This window comes from Diabrotica virgifera, chromosome 9 (genome assembly GCF_917563875.1).
Source record: "Diabrotica virgifera virgifera chromosome 9, PGI_DIABVI_V3a".
Classification (NCBI taxonomy): Eukaryota; Metazoa; Arthropoda; class Insecta; order Coleoptera; family Chrysomelidae; genus Diabrotica; species Diabrotica virgifera.
In genome coordinates, this window is record NC_065451.1 from 199195822 (window position 1) to 199217314 (window position 21493).

Genomic DNA, 21493 nt, shown 5'->3' on the forward strand with positions numbered 1-21493 from the left:
AAAAATATTGGAAAATCAAAAAATTACACTAAAATAGCAATGTCGTCATTGGTGTAGAATTTGGGAAGGATCAACCAGACACTATCCCCTGTCGTACGCCTCTGGTAGTAGCAAGAATCGTAAATTTACCTTAATTTAGTAGGGTGTACAGTACCTACACTTTCTGCCAAGTATGATCACGATACGCCAAATAGTTTTAAAGTACTGGCTACAAATAATTTTTAAATTTTATTCATATAAATCATTTCATAAATTAATCAAAATGACTGTGCCGTTTCATATTTAACTTCAAATATCTCGAAAAGTAATGGCTTTATCGTTTCATCATCCAGCCTCAAAAGTCCACTGCTGAACATAGGCCTCCTCCCCTCGTTTCCAACCCCATCTATCCTGCGCCGCCCTCATCCAGTTTTTATTTACCTTTCTTAAGTCGTCAGTCCATCTTGTAGGCGGTCGACCGACGCTTCTCTTGTCTTCTCTTGGCCTCCATTCCAATAACCTCTTCGTCCATCGCCCATCTGTCATTCTGGCTACGTGTCCTGCCCATCTCCACTTCAACCTGGCTATCCTCTCGATGACGTCAGTCACCTTTGTTCTTCTCCTGATTTCTTCGTTTCTGATTTTGTCTCGCAGAGTTATTCCTAACATTGACCGCTCCATTCTTCTCTGCGTGACTCTTAGTTTGGTAGCCGAGGCTTTAGTTAAGGTAAGTGTTTCTGATCCGTACGTCAAGACTGGGAGGACGCACTGATCGAATACCTTTCTCTTTAGACATGTGGGTAACTCACTTTTAAAAGTTTCTCTCAGTTTTCCAAATGCTGCCCACCCAAGACCGATTCTTCTCTTCAGCTCATGAGTCTGGTTATCCCTGCCAATCGTAATTTCATGTCCCAGGTATTTATATCTATCTACGAGTTCTATTTCCTTCCCACCAATACTGATGTTCTGGTTGGGTACCAAATTTGTCATTATTTTTGTTTTTGAGATGTTTATATTTAAACCAACATTTTCTGTAGCTACAACGAGTTCTTGTACCATCTCTCTTGCCATACCTAGATCCTCAGCTACTATGACTATATCATCGGCGAAACGTAAGTTGTTTAGGTATTCTCCATCTATTTTTATTCCCTTTGTCATCCAATCCAAACTCTTGAAAGCATGTTCTAAGACCGTATTAAAAAGTTTAGGTGACATTGGGTCTCCTTGTCTAACCCCCCGTTCTATTTTTATGCGATTACTGTTAGTATGTAAGTTGACAGTGGTTGTTGCCTGTAAGTATATTTTGTGTAATAATTTTGTATACCTATAATCTAGCCTGCATTCTTTAAGCGCCTGTAATATTTTGCTAAGTTCAACTGTATCAAAGGCTTTATGAAAATCGATAAAAACTAGAACTAGGGGTTTATTGTATTCCACTACTTTCTCTATCAGGGTTTTTATACTTTGTAGATGGTCATTTGTTCCGTAATTTTTTCGGAATCCTGCCTGTTCTCTTGGTTGATAAGTCTCTAACTTTCTTTCCATTCTCTTAACTATTATTCGCGTAAATAACTTATATAAATGGCTGAGGAGGCTAATCGGTCTGTAATTCTCTAAATTGGCTTTGTCTCCTGCTTTGTGTAATAGAATCATAGTAGCGTTGTTCCAGTCTGTTGGAATATTGGCGTTGTGAAGGCAGATATTGAAAAGTTGTTTAATTGTTGCTTTATCGTTACCAATGGATAATATATTATTTACGTAGAAAGTATTGGAGAATATAAAAATATCACTAAAATAGTAATTCCTCCAGTGGCATAGAATTTGAGAAGGGTCAACCATTCACTCTCCCTTGTCGTACGCCTCTGGTAGTAGATAGAAACTTTTGTTTATAATAATTTAGTAGGGTGTACAGTAGTCGCACTTTCTGTCAAGTATAAAAAGGATACGTCAAATAGTTTTAAAATGCTGAGCAAAAATAGTTCTTAAATTTCTATATAAAACACCCTGTAGCTCAGTAAGGAACCACATTTTATTTAAGTGTTTTAGGTTAAATCTTCGTATCTTGTGCTAAACTTTCTCCAGTTACTATATGGACAATTATTAATGAAACACCCTGTATATACACTAAGCATCAAAATTAACGAACCACCTTAAAAATGGGACATCCTTAATGTCTCATATTTCCTAAACCCGTTGTCCGATTTTAGTCATTTTTTAAATATATTATAGCTTTATTCTTCTAGAATATCGACGTAATAATAATGTTGCTAAAGAGATAAGCGTCATTGTATACCGGGTGTAAGAATGATAGTGTATTTTTCCTCAAAGTTTGGAACACCCTGTGGAATATGCTAGCGTATATAAAATATTGAAATTAAAACTCAACTGTAACCTTAGGCTGTCTTAATATTTTGCTTTTTGATTCATTCGCTTATATTGGATAATAAAAAAGTTAAGTACTTTAACAACTAGCAACGTTCTTCATCACAACAGGGTGTTTCTAAATAAGTGCGACAAATTTTAAGGGGTTCTTCTGTATACAAAATAATAACCGTTTGGTTTATATACATATTATGTCCGCAAATGCTTCGTTTTCGAGATACGGGATGTTGAATTTTTTCTTACAAACTGACGATTTATTTATTGCTCTAAAACCTGTTGAGATATGCAAATGAAATTTGGTAGGTTTTAAGAGGTAGTTATTGCGCATTTTTTGGCATACAATTACGAATTTTATATACACCATTGGCGGCATACGGGTAATATGACCGGGTAATATGACCCGTATGCGCGCCAATGGTGAATACATAAAATTCTTAATTGTATGTAAAAAAATGTGCAATAACTACCTCTTAAAACTTACTAAATTTTATTTGCATATCTCAACCGGTTTTAGAGCAATAAATAAATCATCAGTTTGTAAGAAAAAATTCAACATCCCGTATCTCGGAAACGAAGAATTTGCGGATACATGTTTATAAAGCAAACGGTCATTATTTTTTCATGCAAAATTACCCCTTAAAGTTTATCGCACTTATTTAGAAACACCCTGTATTGATGAAGAACGTTGCTAGTTGTTATAGTGCCTAACTTTTTTATTATCCAACATAAGCAAATGAATCAAAAAGCAAAATGTTAAGAAAGCCCAAGGCTACAGTTGAGTTTTAATTTGAATATTTTATATATGCTAGAATATTCCACAGGATGTTCGAAACTTTGAGGTAAAAACATACTATCATTGTTACATCCGGTATACAATGAGACTTATCTGTTTAGGAAATACGAGATATCAAAAACGTCCCATTTTTAAGGTGGTGCGTTAATTTTGATACTGAGTGTATTTTACAGAGCTTAACATTCACCAACAAAATATATGTGATTAAACAATTTTGATGTCATTTTATACACACTTATGACAGACAAATGAGTGAATGGGAAAAAAATATTTTAAGAGTGTAAAATATTTTAATTCCAAGATGAGCGCCTTCTGCTTCAAAGCAGTTTTCAGAGCAATGTTACAATAAACTAACTTAATATTTTTCTATTTTTGAAGAAGTCTGTTAGGATGCTTGATCTCCATACTGTTTTCTTCTATTATTTTTTGAATGAATTTTAATAGCTGTTTAATCAGATTTCTAATCGCCGTACTTTAGGAGTTCGTTCGGTATTCTGTCATTTCCTGGCAATATTCTATCTTTTTAAGTCCTCAAAGCTTTCTTTACCTGCCTATCCTTAAATTTTATTTTTTGGTTTGTTGTCACTTTTCGTGTTGGTTGTTCATTTTCTGTCACTTAAAGTGCACCACGTGCACAGATATCAATACTATGCTGTTCAATTTATTTGGTTATCTCTTGTACCAATTTCAGAGGGAAAATTACTAGTGGAATGATACTAGAAGACTTATTTATTATCTAACAATATGTCTAGTAAGGAAAAACCAATCAATATCTATTGAAAGTGAAAATTTTAACATTTCAACGATTTGTAAAGTAAAATTCAAAACATCAAAAGAAACTTATTTTTAATTAAAATTTTAATTTATTCTCTATGAAAATAAACACTGTAATCGCTAAGTACATTTTTCCAATATAAAATTGTGTTTTACCCCCAAATATCGCAATCCGGTCAGGTTACTACTCAAAGAAGTACATACAGGGTGAGTTTTTAGTGTGGGATCGGTCGATAACTCCATTATGGTATAAAATATCGAGAAAAGTTATTTAAAAAAAATGTAGGAAATGATATTCTCCACGCTTTGAAAATATGTCCATTTCTACAGGGTGATTAGTAACTGCGTGGTATATCAAACATATAATTTTTTAAATGGGACACCCTATATGTTTTTTCATATTTATATTCTCCTCATAATTATTGTTCATATAATATATGATTTTGGATTACTATACAGAGTATTTAACAAGTTATGACCATTTTTATTTCGAAATCACTATGAGATTAACACCCTGTATATAAAGAAGTAATTCGTATACAATAATTTGTTTTATGTAATAAGATAAACAATATACTGTAGTTTTTAAATTAAGTCGAATTCACATCATTTACGAATATTTGTATACAGGGTGAACTACAAAACCAAATTACGATTTTCTCTATTTTTTTAAATGGATCACCCTATATTTTATTTTTCAACATTATTGTATTTAATCTACTCTTTCATTTTTATATAGCATTCCCTATATCTAAACTGATTACTTTCCGAGATATTTTTAGTTTTCTTCAAATTTCGGGAACACATTCAATTTTTCTAGTAGAAATAAGTTAGTATTGAGTGATATTAAACAAAATTATTTTTATTAGATAAATAACTAACACAAAATATAAACCATGCAGTGAATATACCAATAAATGTGATATTAAGAAATTATCATATTTCCCTAATTTACAAGGATCGTAAAATTCCTACAAAAAAAACTTTGTATTGTATATAATAATATAACAAGATTATTTTTATTGAATAAATAACTTATATGAAATATAAATCAAAACAATATACAACTGATGTAACAGTTTTTAGATTGTTATATCAACAATATTCTAAGCCAAGAATTTTTTAGTAGAACATTAATTTTTATAAGCACTTTTAAACTACAAAACAAAATTACGATTTTCTCAATTTTTTTTTTATAGATCACCCTATTATTTTTTTTGAAATATTGTATTTATGATACTCTTTCATTTTTACATACCATCTCCTATACCTAAACTTATTAGTTTCTGAGATATTTTTAGTTTTTTTTATTTGCCGGGAATACATTCAATTCTTAAAAATATAAATAACTTAACAAATAAGTATTACGTAATAATATAACAAATATTTTCATTCAATAAACAACTAACAAAAAAATAATAAACCATAACAAAATTTAATGAATTTACCAACTAATGTGATGTTAAGGATATAAGTCTAAAGTAAATGTTGAAAATGACCACTTTCAACATCTATGCAATTTTGTAACCGATATTCAAATGACCGAGCCACATTTCTAACATTTTTGTAAGTCAATATTAAAAGCTTCTTTTATTCTATTTTTCATATCATCAAGCGTTGTTGGATGCTTCTGGTATACAAGGTTTTTTATATAGCCCCACTTGAAAAAAAATCAATTTTGGAAGAACTGGAGCATCGTCGTATAAAAACCTCAACCGTCAAAAAATGTGGACCAATCACATAATCTCTAACAATATCACCTTAAACATTTATAGATCACCTATTTTGAGTGTTAACAAAGTAGGGATTTCTTGATGCATATTAATGAAATTTAATATGAAAATTATATTATTAATAACTGCGGGTCACAATCTGCAATTAGGAATGTGTTACTAAAAACTTCTTGGCTTAGAATGCTTTTGATATAATAATCTAAAAACTATTAAATTAGTTGTATATTGTTTTGATTTATGTTTTGTGTGAGTTGTTTATTAAATAAAAATAATTTTGTAATTTTATTATACACAAGATACCTATATTTTTTTTGTAGGAATTGTATGATTCTTGTATATTAGGGAAATATGATAATTCCTTAATATCACATTTATTGATACATTCATTGCATATTGCTGTGGTTTATATTTTGTGTTAGTTATTTATTGAATAAAAATAATTTTGATAAATTATCATTCAATACCAACTTATTTCTACTAGAAAAATTGAATGTATTCCCGAAAGTTGAAAAAAACTAAAAATATCTTCGAAAGTAATAAGTTTAGATATAGAGAATGCTATATAAAAATGAAAGAGTATAATAAATACAATATTTTTGAAAAATAAAATATAGGGTGATCCATTTAAAAAAATAGAGAAAATCGTAATTTGGTTTTGTAGTTCACCCTGTATACAAACATTCGTCAATGATTTTAATTGGACTTAATTTAAAAACTACGGTATATTGTTTACCTTACTACATAAAACAAATTATTGTCTATGAATTACTTCTTTATATACAGGGTGTTAATCTCATAGGGATTTCTAAATAAAAATGGTCATAACTTGTTAAATACTCTGTATAATAATGCAAAACCCTATATTATATAAACAAGAATTATAAGGGGAATATAAATATGAAAAAATATATAGGGTGTCCCATTTAAAAAATTATATGTTTTATATACCACGCTGTTATTGATCACCCTGTAGAAATGGACATATTTTCCAAGCGTGGAGAATATCATTGCCTACATTTTTTCTAAATAACTTTTTTCGATATTCTATACCGTAATGGAATTATCGACCGATCCCGCACTAAAAACTCACCCTGTATGTAAAACATCAAAATGAATAAGTAAAACAAGTAGGGTCGTCCCTCACTACGAATATCAGATCTTTTTATAGTTATTTGCGCAGTGGTAATGCTAAATGAGGAATTCCATGCAATCTCTACTTCTACAACTATGTGGTCGAGCATTACCGTCGAGAAAAAAATGGCCCCAAATGGATGCATGAAAATTAACAAATTATGCTTAATAATGTCCTGACTGTACATCTTACCATTCCTAGTGTTCTGGTAGAGGTAGATATCTGTTCTTTCACCGAAACAGATTCCAACCCAAACCATAATGTAACGTCTTTGATTTCTTGGTAACCTTGGCCTTGTCCATACACGTACTCGACGGCCATCCCGTTCATACCTTCAACATAAATGTGCTCTAGCCCAATTTAATATTTGACGCCGATATCGTAAGATAAATGGTACATGTGGCAAAGGACTCCTAGATAGCAAAACAAATGTTTTAAAACGCCTTCGTACAGTTCGGGTGGACACAAGTATACTAGTAGTATCTTGCAAGTACTGCAAGTGAGAGTGTTTGTGCAAAAAAGTCCCTCTTTCCACAGTTAGTGAAATTCTTTATTTATGCCCATCAACCGATTACAAGAGCACGTCGAGTTCAATGTCATGTTTATTTTGGTACTGTGGTGTAAAGGTTAATACGGGCTAAAACAATCATAAAGTTATTCGAAATTAAGCGTAAATCTTATTTTATACAGAGTGTTATAGTTTCACTACAAGTGGGCGCAATTTCTTTTATTATTATTTATTTAAAAAAACTCTAACATGAAGTAAAACCACTTCTATGTAATTGGTATATTTATTAAAATTTAAAAAATCCCAATGGATTGAGTAAAATATGTCCAATTCAGAACGTTTTCAGACCTATCGGTCCATCATCAGTGAATGTGCATACTTGCTAAATAGCCCCAGAACCAAACAGTGGTTGAATTTATAATTCGATTTACATTATTTAAAAATAATATTAAACAAGCTAAACGCCGATGTTACAGGACATAACCTACGGAAACATGGTGAAACCCTACCAAAAACTCAATCAACCATATTAGGCCAAAGTTGACTATAAATTTATAACATTAACATGGTGAAACCCTACCAAAAACTCAATCAACCATCTTAGGCCAAAGTTGACTATAAATTTATATGTTCCCGTAGGTTATATCCTGTAACATCGGCGTTTAGCCTGTTTAATATTATTTTTAAATAATGTAAATCGAATTATAAATTCAACCATTGTTTGGTTCTGGGGCTATTTAGCAAGTATGCACATTCACTGATGATGGACCGATAGGTCTGAAAACGTTCTAAATTGGACATATTTTACTCAATCCATTGGGATTTTTTAAATTTTAATAAATATACCAATTACATAGAAGTGGTTTTACTTCATGTTACAAGTTTTTAACTATATGGTATACAGCCAACCTAGGGAACTTCCCTTTTAGATTATTTATTTCATTTTCAGCTATATGTATTCCTAACTTATGCCTCACAGTTTATAATTGATCAAACTTTTTATTTAAAATAATTCTGTCTTAGCTTCTCAGTCCAGACAGCGAACTTTATAAAATCGTATATTATTTGAAAAACAGGGGTAATGATATGGCTGACAACAAATCCCGGCATATATTAAACTAACAATACGTTGTTCGCAGAACTCTGCTCTTTTTTAATAAAATGGAATTCACTGGCTCAAAGTGTCATATTTATAACGTTAAAGCCATGCCAGGAATTCTGTATGAATACAAAATAAAATTTAATTCTCAGTTGAACTACATATATTATTTATTTTAATAATGGATTAGTTTGTTTGCTTTGTATTTAATCAGAATTTTTAATTAATTCTTCTGAACAAGTTTATTATTAAGTATTGAAAATGGAAGCAACATACAGGAGGATAAAAGTGGGAGAGGTAGTGCTAGAAAAAACATCTGATAAAGGGTCTTCTCATCATTATTAATGGTGCTACAGCCCTATAAAAGAGCCTCCACCTTCCCAAGTCTATTACGCCAGTCAGTCCTATCCATTTCCAACCGTTGCCAGTTTGCTGCCCCTATTTTTCTCCCATCCTCATCCACACCATCCTTCCATTTGAGTTTTGGGCTACCCCTATTTCTACTTTCCACAGGTTGTGACATAAGGATTCTTCTAGGAGGGTTGTTCTGCTGTGATCTTGCTAGATGTCCTGCCCATCTTAGTCTTCCTATTCTTATAAGAGATACTACGTCTTTACCACCAAATTTTTGTTTATATCTGTGGTATACCTCATAGTTGTACCTCCTCCTCCAGACACCATTTTCACAGATGTCACCGAATATTCCTCTCAGGATCCTTCGTTCAGCAGAAGGTTTTCATCTGCCTTGGAAATGGTCCATGCCTCTGATCCATATGTCAACACTGGTTATATAAGGGTTTTGTATATGGTTATTTTTGTTCTTTGGCTTAAGTTTCTGTTTCTCATATGTCCAAAATAGCATCTGTTTGCTAGGATTATCCTTCGCTTGATTTCTTCCGTCATGACGTTCTCCTTGGTGATCAGGGAGCCTAAGTATGTGAATTTGTCCACCACTTCAAAGGTAGAGTTATCAACCGTGAATTGGTGACCGATGTTTCTGGCTCTATTGTTGGGTGTTGATGCCATCATCTTAGTTTTCTCCTGGTTTACTTGCAGGCCGATATTTTTTGAGGCATTTGAGAAGGTGGGGTACATTTCTTCTAGCTTGCGTGTTGTGCGGGCAACTAGGTCCACGTCATCTGCAGATGCCGAAATTTGGGATGGTTTATTAAAAATATTTTCTCTGTTGCCTATTCGGGCATTTCTGACTGCCTTTTTCAGAGCTATGTTAAAGAGGAGACACACCAGCGCATCTCCCTGTCGCAAAGTGTCTTCTAGGGACAAATAAACTTGGTGGAAAAAGAGGTGGAACGATGAAGTGCAACAGACGCTTCGGGATAAGAAAGAGGCTACCAAAAAGAGGTTTGACAGGTCTCAAAGAGAGAAAGATAGAGCCTTGCGTTGGGATGCGGCGGTGAAATGTGACCAATAAACAAAATTTAGAAAAATAAGATGGATATAATTGGACTGAAACTGTTACAGTATTCTGTCTACAGAAAATAGTTCTACTTTTGATTTTACATTCCTCTACTTTTCAATTTTCAACCAGGATATGCATCGTCTTCCCGGTTCTCTTTTTTCTTGCACTTTTCCTTATATAGCCAATCACATCACGTTTTTTATTTCTTAATATGTGACCAAAGGAGCTCATTTTCCTTTCCTTCATAGTGTTGAGTGTTCCTTTTGCCTTTTTCATCTTTATTAATATTTCCATGTTTGTTACGTCTTGTATCCATGATATTTTTTACATTCTTCGATAACACCACATTTCAAAAACAGCAAGTCTTTTTCAGATGCGGCTGTGATTGTCCAGCACTCCTGCTTACCTATAGCGCTTTTCATTCACATGCATGCGTAATGTGTTTGATCACCTGGCAGTTAGAAAATTTCACCAAAAAAACCTGTCTTTTTTAGCATGTTTACTTTTAAATTTAAAAAATCCTGTCAAAATAATAATTGCACCCCCTATCCGGAAAGAAAGTACATAGATATGCATGTGTAGTTGTATATTTTATACTAGTACTGGTTAATAGTATGTACAGATTCAGATGCATTCGTCTGAAGTTAAGATGCACCTCCTGAAAATAATCCTGGGGCGCCCATGCAAGCATGTTGCAGAGTTAAAATCTCTCGAAAATCGCCTGGTCTGTTTATTTTCTTTATATTTGAATATAAGCTACGTCAATGATATTTTTTATAATAACAATGTTTACTCTTTTTTTTACTTTGGGGGGGGGGGGGGGAATTTTGGAGGAAATAACCGCTACCCTTTAGCCAGAGCGGCATTTTTGTATTAGGCTCTCATGAAAAAATTTACTTAAAAAATTTGCAGATTGCCTAAAATACCTACTCAAAAATGTCTAACAGCTCTCATGCTAATACACAACTTATAAATTTAAGTATTATTATTTTTAAATTAGACATAATATGTATTTTATAGTTATTTACAAAAAATATTATTCCCTTCAAAAAATGCACAAAAAAGATTAATTATCCATAAAAAATAAAAATTGAATTTTGCATTAATAGACATTTTGCCCTAATAAGTCGTATATACACCGTTGATATCAATTTTTGCTTGAATTCTAGGTTACCAAGAGATTCTTGAGCAATTTCTACCTATAATAGGAAACTTGCGTAAAATTTTAAATTAGAAAAAAATGGTACAAATCACAACAGAACATAATTTAAAACATGTATCAAAGATAAAAAAGTTTTGTTTGTCTTTCGTTTGGCCCCTAAAGGCGACTAAACACCACTTCAACGGTAGAGTTATCAACCGTGAATTGGTAACCGATGTTTCTGGCTCTATTGTTGGCTGTTGATGCCATCATCTTAGTTTTCTACTCGTTTACTTGCAGGCCCATATTTTTTGAGGCATTTGAGAAGGTGGTATACATTTCTTCTAGCTTGCGTGTTTTGCGGGCAACTAGGTCCACGTCATCTGCATATGCCAAAATTTGGAATGATTTATTAAAAATATTTTCTCTGTTGCTTATTCGGGCCTTTCTGACCGCCTTTTCCAGAGCTATGTTAAAGAGGAGACACACCAGCGCATCTCCCTGTCGCAAAGTTTCTTCTAGGGACAAATAAACTTGGTGGAAAAGGAGGTGGAACGACGAAGTGCAACAGAAGCTTCGGGATAAGAAAGAGGCTACCATAAAGAGGTTTGACAGGTCTCAAAGAGAGAAAGATAGATCCTTGCGTTGGGGTAAGGCGGTAAAGTGTGACCGATAAACAAAATTTAGAAAAAGAAGATGGATGTAGTTGAAATGAATCTGTTACAATAAAAATGTGTGTACCATTTTTATATATTCGGCTGCAATACGAAGGAAAAACAATCTTACTTTTTAATTAGAATAAGGAGTGCAGCCAGTCCCTTTAACTGCAGTTTTCTGCTCTTATTGGAGCGTCATCAGAAGGAACGTAGGCACTGTTCTCCTTAATCCAATCAAATCGCATCGAAATGTTTTCCCAAATATTGCAGCCAAAATGATGGTAATGGGTGGCTAGCGCCATCTGGTCGTAAAAATACGAAGCAAGTTTTCAATCCTAATAGCAAATAATTAATATTGAAAAATATCAAAAATTACTAAAAGATTTTTAAATTGAAAACTTATCTGTTATATTATTGAATATATAGATATTGAATCTGTTACAGTGGGTGTTGGGTATGACTAGAAGGGACAGGATAAGGAACAAGGTGATCAGAGAAAAAGTCTGGTTAACTGCAGTTTCAAAGAAGGGTCACGAACAAGACTGCAAAGGTTCGAAGTTGGGGTAATGAAAGGTAGAGTAACACTGAGGAGGAGATGGGAGGAGAGTATGGCAGAGAACTTAAGAGAGATGGGTTTAAATAAAGAAGACACGATGCGATGGATAGAAATGAGTGGCAGAGCAAAGTAAGAAACAGCGAGCCTTGAGAAGGGAAAAGGCTTTGGAAGCACAAATAATTAAAAAGGAAGTATTAAGAAGCGCGACATGCCGATTTTCTTTAATACTCCCTATTTACAATAGTTTTATATTTATGCTAATCTCATATTATCTAATCTAATATCAAGTATCAAATCAAACGGAGGCTTAATTGCATTTTAAATTTCAGGTTTATTGTCTACTGCCCTCTTTTAATCGAACAATCGTATTTTGCCGTAAGCCTTTTAATGATTTAAGAATACCAAATGTAGCTCTCTTTTCTTCTTGCCGTATTTCTCTATCGGGTGTCTTAAAACAAAAAAGGCATCTGTAGTCCTCCTTCTTGGCATACACACAAACTGTTCTTCTCATATCAATGCCTCTCTCCTTAATCTTTGCTCTACAGTTCTCTCGTAAATTTTCTTTGCGTGCGACATTAACTTGATCATTCATATTCCGCAGGTCCTACAGCTTTACCATCTTTTAATCACATTAGATGCAAATTTTAGGACTATTGGCTACTGCCCTCTTTCAGTTCAAAATATATTTTTTGCAAAAGTGGCTATTTAAATGTAAAACGCGTTGAAAATCGGTGGAAACATGTCCCAGACTTTAAAACGTATTATTGGAAAATGCAAGGGGCACTGAGCAGTCGGTTGAGTTTAATTCAATCTCTGTTTGACTAGAGAATTCCATGCTTTTAATTTTACGCTTGGCATATCAGACTTGTCAGTTCTAGGTTACAAAGCAAACTTTAATCTTAAGAAATTACTTTTCAGAAAGTTACAAGGTGAGTTTAATAACAAAACCTTTTTCAGGACAAACATTTTGAACACAAAAGATTTTTCTTTGGTAAATTAGGTAGGTATACCAAAAAAGATTCTTTTTTTTAGTGAAGAATATCCCATTGGCCCTAGGTTATAAGCAACTACATAAGATAGTTATACATTATGATATTTTTTATGGGTAGCCTATCCTTCCCCATTCTTGTCACGTGTCCGGCCTATTGAAATCTTTGTATTCTAATGAAGTTTGAGAGGGGTGTTTCCTTATAAAGTTGATAAAGCTCGTTGTTGTATCGAATTGCGAAGATTCCCTTTTCCCTCACAGGTCCCAGTATTCTCCTTAGTACTTACTTTCCTTTCGAATGTGTCGAGTATGTTTCTGAAGGTTTTTTGAGGACCCATGAACTGCCATAGCATGCTATTGGTCGAATTAAGGTTTCATAGATTCTCATCTCTGTGTTTCGGTGGACAATTTTAAATCAAAATATATGGGAGAGGGCATAATAAGCTCTGTTTGCCTGCATTATTCTCTACGGTATTTCTCCATCTTCTGATCCGTCGACATATTTCTACTCCCAGGTATGTAAATTTTTCAACCGTTTCAATGTCATCTTCATGTATAATGTTTTGTGGAACTAAATTTCTTCTATCATTCTTTCGCGCATATACACCAAATTAGAAGAACAGCTGAGTGAAGTTAAATTTGGATTCAGAGCAGGACTCGGAACGAGGGAAGCACTTTTCAGCTTGCAATTTCTAATACAGAGAGCCAGGTATGTCAACTGCGATGTGTATGCATGTTTCATAGATTTCGAGAAGGCATTTGATAAACTCCCACATGGAAAACTAATCGATATTCTAAAAACATCAGGACTCGATGGTAAGGATATAAGACTCGTCTCAAACTTATATATCCAACAAAAAGCAACAGTTCGATTCGAAAATAAACTGCCCGAAATCTTCACAGTCGAGAAAGGAGTTAGACAGGGTTGCATACTGTCACCAGCATTATTTAACATATACTCTGAAAACATCTTTAGAGAGGCCTTGGACGAATCAGAAGATGGCATTGCAGTAAATGGACAACTTATAAATAATATTAGATATGCAGACGATATAGTATGTGCTGGCAAATAGTGCGCAGGAGCTCCAAACGATCATGGATAATGTTGTAGAAGCATGTAACAAATACGGCCTAAAACTAATTTGTAGGAAGACAAAAATAATTATCATTAGTAAAAACACCAACATAAACGCCCAAATTACCGTAAACAATACACCCCTAGAGAGAGTACAGAAAATATGCTATCTGGGCTGCAACATTAAGGATACTTGGGATCATAGCTACGAAATAATAACTCGTATTGAAAAAGCCAGAAGTTCTTTTAACAGTCTTAGGAATATTCTGTGCAACTTGTCTTTAAGTATCAATATACGCATAAATTTCAAGATGTTACGTCTTTAGTGTCCTCCTCTACGGAGTTGAAAGTTGGAGCCTGACAGATGTCATAAAACGGTTAGAGGCGTTTGAAATATGGTGCTACCGACGTATGTTAAGGGTTTCATATATACACCACACAACTAATATAACTATTCTCCAGAGGCTAAGAAAAGACAAAGAAATAATTAACACCGTAAAGAACAGAAAATTGGCTTACCTCGGACACATTATGCGTAATGAAAAATACCGACTGCTACAGTTGATTCTATAAGGCAAGATTGAGGGCAGGAGAGGCCCTGGACGAAGACGTATATCCTAGCTGGCCAATTTTAGGAAGTGGACTGGTCTAACGTCAACTGATCTATTTCGAGCTGCCGTAAATAGAAAAAGATGGGTCAATGTGGTCGCCAACATCTCCAGAAGATAGGCATTTTTAGAAGAAATTTCTTGTCGCCTGTATCATTATTTTTGCTTTTTCGGTGTTAATTTCCAGACCTAGCTCTTTCGTTTGCGTTTTTAACTCTGCCTATGTTTCCTGTGTTCCTGTTGATGTTCTACTTATAATACTAATGTCATCGGAATAAGCGGCCAGTTGAACCGTTCTGTTGGTCAGTAGGTTTCCTCGTCCAGTTTGCATTTGCCTAACCGCATACTCCTGTGCCAGGTTAAACATTGTTGGGGCCAGTCCATCTCAGTTACTGCGAAATTTTGAAAAGGTCTATCCTGTGGTTTTGTATTCGTACACATGCCTGAGCTTCATCCATTGTGGCTTTAATGAGTCTAATTAACTTATGTGGTATTGCCAATTCAGCCAGTGTATAGTCTGGTCCTTTTTACTGAGTAGTATGCCTGTTTGAATAAAAATATACACATTGTGATATAGGTGTATATATTTAATACCATCATCATTATCATCCAGCTGTCTGCATCCAAAGTTTAACATAGGCCTCCCCTAATTCCTTCTAGTTCTGTTGGTCTTGAACTTTCAGCAACCAATTTCCAGCAACCCTTTTGACGTCGTCTTTTCATAGTGTAGGTGGTCTACCTCTACTTCTTCCGTCTGTTCGTGGTCTCCACACTGTAAGTTTTTGAGTCCACGTCCCGTTCCTCATTCTGACTACATGGACCGTGTAATTCCGCACTATGACATCAGTGACGCCTATCCTTCTTCTAACTTCCTAGTTTCAAACCCTGTCTCTAAGAATCAGTCCAATTAGTGACCGTTCCATTCTTCTTTGGGCGACAAGTTTGGTTGCTGTGGCCTGGGTTAACGATAGTGTTTTGGCCATAGATATAGTAACAAGTAGATTAGGCCAGGTCCGAAAAATAGCTTAACGCGGAGCAGTTCAGGTCGGTGGTCTATCTATCTCTCTCTACCGGCTCTCTCTTCAGCATACGATAGCCGCCGCCTCTGTGTCTGTGTCGTTTCATTACTCCCACCTCTTGGTACATACGTTCACGCTACGTAGCTCACACTAGCTAGACCACCGTACTTAATATTGGCGTTACACCCCGATGCATTGAGTGGCATATTCCTAGCCTGGTCTATTGTTAACATGTCTCTGGTTTTGGCGCCGTAAGTCATGACTGGAAGCATATATTGGTCGAACGGCTTCTTTTTTAGATAAATTGGCTTGTTATTTTTGAAGATGTCTGATAGAGCTCCATATGAGGCCCATACTAAGGTGATTCTTCTTTGTACTTCGGCTGTGTGATTGTCCCTGACAATTTGGATTTCATGCCATAAGTATTTATATTTATGGACAAATGCTATAACGTTGAAGTCGACTTTTGGATTTTCCATTGGTACCAGGTTTAAGATAGTCACTGGTGATTTAAGATAGTCTCTTAGAAATAGTTATGTCGTTGATAAAATAGACAAATTTTGGTTCAACAAGCAATTTTTGTAGCTATTTTTTTTTATTGAATTCGTCCTTATTATAATTACTGATTAGAAGTTAGTAAAGTTATTTTTTGCAAACTTTATATATGTAAAGTAATGAATACGTATCTTTGAGAAGTTACGCACTTTTTTTAATAATAGTACGAGATCGTTATGTATTATTTGTAATGAATAGATATTATAAATATAAACCAAAAAGCATTTTCTGGTTAAACAGATTGTAGTACTTATGTATTATTGTGTTTTCAATTTTATCAATCAAAAGCAAAAGAAAAATTAAATTAAATTTTTTTTAAATAACGCGGGCACATAAATTTGATACACCCTGTATATTGAGCTGTAGATATTTCTTAGAATGTAGTTTGGATGTAAGTATATTTCTCTTTTAATGAGCTTTCCGATGAACCATTAAAGACTTTTGTGAATAATTAAAGTGAAAATAACGATGTATTTAGATTTAAAATGGAAAAAGGTTGTTTAGGGCATAGGTAATTATCAATTTCTAGAAATGGATAATTAAAAGAAAGTTGGAAATTTAATATCTTTGTGTCAACACGAGTATATGTTGTAGAGTTTCTCCGAAAGTAATTAGGATTGTCGGAATAATTTTGAAAATGACTGTTTTGTTTGTCGAATGGAAAAGTCGAGGTTTCTGATGTTTGGAAATGTGGAAGGGGAAAAGTAGTTAGAATGATTGAGAGAGTTTGAAAAAGAAGTCATTATGTTTTTGGCATCGCTAAGGAGCAGTTCGACGTGTTAAGTGGATAGATAGTTAGCAGATACCAGTGGCTGTTTGATAGTGGAGAATAGTGTTGAAAAGTGGAACGAGAGACAGATCAAATTGAGACGAAATACCTCTTTGATTCTGTATTATTGTGAGAAGGAGAGCAGAGAATTTTTGGAGTTTTGTTTGAATCGAGTACGTGTCAAAAGAGACCCGGCTTGTTGGAGAATTGGTGCTGGTATGCTGATAGTTTTGAAGCTGGACAACGGAGAGAGGCTTTGATGAGTAGCCTTTAACATAGTCAACGAGGGAGAGCTGTTTGGGGTCACGAGAAGACATCCGAATGAGTGAAGCAAAAGGTCAGTCAATTTATGTGAAAGAGATTTTTATGTTCGGGAACTAAATTTTTGAGAAAAAAGCATATGAATTAAAATTCCAATATTTCAAAATATAAATAGTAAATATAGGTAATCTTGCGAAGACATAAATTTGTTTTGTTTAGTTTGTTTTACCAAAGTCATCGGGAACAAACCGATAAATTGTTTTTTGTTAACTATAATAAATTTAAGTGGTAAAAATTTCATTCGGACATCTGTGTCCACAGGTTTTTAGATTTGATAGATTTCAGAGTATTGATTTTGATAAATAAAAGACAATTCTGTATTTTTATTTTAATATTTTTCTTTATTTCTTTTCCCTATTTTATCCCGATTAGGATCAACTCAGAGATACTGAACCCACGAGAGAAGATAAGTATAACGTGAGATAATTTGGATTTTTTTTAATAGTATAAAAAAGGCACCCTGAGATTTTTTATTCAATTTTTATGTATGATTTGCGACAATTAAATAATTAATCAAATAAATAATAATTAATATAAAATTAATAAGAAGCAGATCATAACAGTATGTATCTCCCTAATAGCCTCAGACGATGATGCTACTAAGTTTGTAAAATACAAAAATGTTAGTATTCCTGTACAAATGTCAGTACATAGTTGCCTATATAGGTACTATCATTTATACAGTATGGTCTGGAATTAATTCGATATTTCGTAAACCGGCGACTTTAGGGAAAAATCCCGAAATAAGTCGATTTTTATTTATAAATTACGATATTTTGGCATATATTTCATAGGAGTGACGTCATCCGTATGGACGTGATGACGTAATCGATGATTTTTTTGAAATGAGACTAGGAGTCGTGTGATAGCTTATAAAAATGGGTATTTGATTCTGTATTCAATAATATAAATATTAACATAATTGTTTATACGCCGTGTCCAAAAATTTTTTTTAAATTAAACTAACTGACAAAAAAAGAAAAATGTATTTAATTTATTTAATTCAAAATACATTTTACTATTGTCAGAAAACAGAAAAAAATGTTTATTTGACAAATAAGCATTGTTTTTCGCATAAATTAAATGTTCAAACCAGTTCCCGCCAACCAACTGCCTCTTAGAATATTGAACATTTAATTTAAGCGAAAAGCAATGCTTATTAAATTTGTCAAATAAATATTTTTTTTGGTTTCTGACAGCAGTAAAGTGTATTTTGAATTAAATAAATTTCAGACATTCTTCTTTTTTTGTCAATTAATTTAATTAAAAAAATCTTTTTTGAACACTGACCCCTAGTCTCATTTAAAAAAAATCATCGATTACGTCATCACGTCCATGCAGATGACGTCACTCCTATGAAATATATGCCAAAATATCGTAATTTAAAAATAAAAATCGAACTGTTTCGGTATTTTTCGGTATTTCGGTATTTTATTCCAGACATTTGCACCATACTGTACCTATAAATAAATAAAAATAATTTTAATATTTATACGTTTTTAATAAATATTTTGCGTTTCATTTAATTATCAAGGATGGATGATTTTAAAATGGAAGTTTATCAGACTACCAATTAATAAAAATTTCATCCGCTGCCAACTTCCATATAAATCCCAAACAAAAACTTTAAAATACATTTTATATCGACGAATAAATTGGATTATGCAAAAATATTAACTCGATATGAAAATTCACTAAAAACAAACACATACGCTTTATTTGCAAAAGTATTTAAGCTATTCTCCGCAAATTGGTAAATTATTCAAAATACTGATTTGATTTTAAACAACTGATATTTCGTTCATATTTTATGCTCTCCCATGTGCAGCGTTTATTGCTTTTTCTTTATATTAGTCCTGTCGCCAAGTATAACCAAGCGGTATAATTTGACATGAACTTTCAAATGCGGCAAGCAGAATTGCTATTTTATTTTTTAATCAAAAGTTATTCGGGTTCAAAAATTCATATTTTTCGATTTTTTGAAAGTTCAACCTCGTTTATCTCGAAAACTATGCATCCTACGAAAAACCTTGTAAGAACATTTTTTGCTTAGAACAAATGCAAAAATGTTTTGTTTAAAAAAATCTCTGTTATGTAATTCCTCAAGTTCTTTGTTTAAACAACCTTATCGACATCCGGATCAACTGTTACCCAAAAACTTAGGTAACTCTATCTGAATAAAGGAGGCCGTTGTTCCAAAGGATCAAAATAACACCCAAGATCCAGCCAAATACCGCCCAATTACTTGTCTTCCAACTTTGTACAAATTGGTCACATCCTGTGTAGCCCGGCGTATCTACCAACACTGTGCTCTGAACAATATCATAGAGCCTCAACAGAAAGGATGCGCTAAGGGTTCCATGGGTTGCAAAAAACAACTCATCATCGACTCAGTCATTTCTAACCAGGCATATGGCATATTCCAAAAAGAGAAATCTTTTTACTGCCTTCATTGATTACAAGAAGGCCTTTGATTCAGTGCCGCATGAATGGCTTATAGATATATTGAGAATATATAAAGCCGATGATAATATAGTGACCTTTTTAGAGCATATAATTACGGAGTGGAAGACTAGAATTCACCTTCAAATACCTGGTGAAAATAACATCGAAACTGAAAATATCGCAATCAGCCGGGGCCTGTTTCAAGGAGATTCGTTGAGTCCACTGTGGTTCTGTCTAGCTATGAACCCATTATCTCAGCTACTGAACTCCACAGACGCAGGTTTTAGCATAAAAAAAAACAACAATGTGGTGGCGAAGCTTAATCATTTATTGTATATGGATGATTTGAAATTAATGGCTTCCACTCGAAACCAACTCGATGAGATGCTAAAAACTGTAGAAACTTTTTCTAATGATATTAGCATGCACTTCGGACTAGACAAGTGCCGTATTTTAAATATAGTCAGAGGAAAAGTACAGCCCGGAGGATTCGATATGCAAAATGGCCAGAACATCGAGGCCATGGGTGAAAACGATATGTATAAATATCTTGGAGTAAAGCAAGCGCGGAGAATTGACCATAAACAAATGAAAACAGAGATAACTACTGAGTTTATACGAAGGGTAAACAGCTGCTTCGCTCACACCTTAATAGTAGAAATTTGTTTAAGGCACTAAACACCTACGCATGTTCCGCGCTTAGCTACTCATTTGGTATTGTTAAGTGGACAAAAACAGATATAGAAGCTCTTCAGCGAAAAGTACGAACACACCTCACAAAGGCACAAAAACACCATCCGAAAAGTGCAGTAGAAAGAACAACATTACCACGGAATCTAGGAGGAAGAGGACTTATGGATATAGGTGAGCAATTAGATAAACAAATTGCTAATTTAAGAACTTATTTTCAGATGGAGGCTGAGACATCTACTCTACATCGCGCTATCTGCGCAGTAGATGACACAACACCGATCAAACTGAGGGAACCAGAAATACGCATAAACCACCTTACTAAGGACGAAAAAGTGCGCGCCTGGATGGGTAAACCTCTGCACGGGCGACATCCCAATGAGGTCAGCCAAGATTATGTCGGCAATATAGCGTCGAACTACTGGTTGACATCAGGAAAGATGTTCCCTGAGACGGAGGGTTCATTACTGGCCATTCAGGATCAGGTTATACCAACAAGAAAGTACCTGATATATATCATCAAAGACCCTCAGGTTCAAAACGACAGATGCCGATATGGATGTCAAGCCCAAGAAACCATCCAACATCTTACAGGGGGCTGCCAGGCATATGCTGCAACTGAGTACAAGGAACGGCATGACGCAGTGGGAAAAATCCTTCATCAGGAGATAGCTATCAAGCTGGGACTTCTCCAAACCGACGATCTCCCATATTATCAATACGTCCCTGAGAGTATGCTTGAGGATGGCAACTACAAGCTATACTGGGACCGCACTGTGCTCACAGACCAAACAGTGGCGCATAACAGACCAGATCTGGTATTAGTCAATAAATTATTGAGACAAACAAC

General features: G+C 34.1%; 1 protein-coding gene across 6 annotated transcripts in view; it reads right to left on the reverse strand.

The window, feature by feature from the left end:
* LOC114334209 (band 7 protein AGAP004871) overlaps nt 1-21493 on the reverse strand; it is a 688330-nt gene that overhangs the window by 314270 nt on the left and 352567 nt on the right. The window lies entirely within an intron of this gene.